This window comes from Crocodylus porosus, unplaced genomic scaffold (genome assembly GCF_001723895.1).
Source record: "Crocodylus porosus isolate Cpor-Errol unplaced genomic scaffold, CroPor_comp1, whole genome shotgun sequence".
Taxonomy (NCBI): Eukaryota; Metazoa; Chordata; order Crocodylia; family Crocodylidae; genus Crocodylus; species Crocodylus porosus.
This window is the reverse complement of record NW_017728886.1, coordinates 64481001-64482473: the sequence shown is the minus strand read 5'-3', so window position 1 is coordinate 64482473 and position 1473 is coordinate 64481001.

Genomic DNA, 1473 nt, shown 5'->3' with positions numbered 1-1473 from the left:
GGGCTATGTGTTCTCTCCAGATTAATGATCATTTACTAGTGGTGTTACAAGCTTATAGCTTCTCTGAGCAATAAGCAGGACTGGTAACAAGTCAGTGTGGCAGGGACTTGTTAGGGAAAGGCGCCTCTGTGTAAACATGATGGTCTCTGTCATTTTGGAGACTTTCCCTATGCCCAAAGAAGGGCGTCTGTGCCCAAAAGCATGCCAAGAGCAATTTCTCTTTAGTTGGTCAAATAAAAGATTGCACATCTACCCAAAGACCCTTGTCTGCCTATTTCAGAGATGGCATAGTTCCGTTCGTTTCCGAGCTGAAAGATCAAACTGTTCACCAAGTAAAAATAAAGGAAGTGAATAGATTTGAGGTTCAGCACGCTCTTTTCACAAGCTTCTAGAGTAAAAGACACGTGTTTCAGCTTTCAGGAAAGCCTGAATTCACTGCCAGCTTCACTTTCCGGGAACTTGACTTACAAAGGGTGCATCAGCTAAGAAGGGAAGGAAGGTGGCGGGGGAAGAAAAGTCTCTCTCCAGGCAGCAGTTGCATGGATGAAGACATTCAGACACCAAAAGTTAGTTCAGGGCACTCTGTGCAAGCTCAAACACCACATAAAAGACGGGGAGAATGAGAAGCGGCTGCAAAATCGCTTCAGCAGGCTTAGAGTTGCAGAGCTGCAGCTCGCGGCAAGAGCCTAACAAGTAAAATCTTTGCAAGGAGAGGAGAGAAAACAACAAAAAACCCACAGAAAACAACAAAACACACGAGCAAGCAAACAAACAGCAACAAAATCCGAGACGCATGCCCCCGCCCCTCTCCCCCCGCACTCAAAGGAAGCAGGGAGCTGCCAGCTGTCGGGTCCATCCACGCAGGTTTCCGAGCCGTCCCCGGGCGGCCGCTTCCCGCACAAGTTTCCCGGCCCCGGCCCGGATCCTCCCAGTATCGATCACCTTTGTCACGGCCCTTTCGGAGCCTGCTCCGCTCGCTCCTCCCGCCCGGGGTTGGGAGGGGGGGGAAGCAGCTGACAGCCGAGCATGTGGTGGATAAATATTGAAAGAAACTGCACCGGAGGGAGGGAGAAAGTGCCGCGGAAGGGGGGGAGCAGAGAGAAGCGGGGGAGCTGGGGCGCTGCTGGGAGCGAGCAGGGCGGGAGGAGAAGGGAAGGGGGGAATAATAGCATGAAACCCCATCGCCACCAGCCCAACAACAACAGCGATTAGCTCCTACCCACCTCGCCGGGGCTGGGAGGGGATTATGTGTGTCTCTCACCTGACTTCCTACTTCACGGGGAGGGAAGAGGGCGGGGGGGGGAGAGGCAGAGCCGCGCACACCCGCCGCTCTCCCCAAGTCAGCCCCCAAAACACGCCGGGCAGGAAGCCGGGGGGAGGGGAGGGCCGGGCGGGCGAGCACCAACCCTCCTGCTCCTGCTGCTGCTCCTGCTCCGGCCGAGCCCGGCTCTGGCTGCGGCCGCGCGCGGAGGG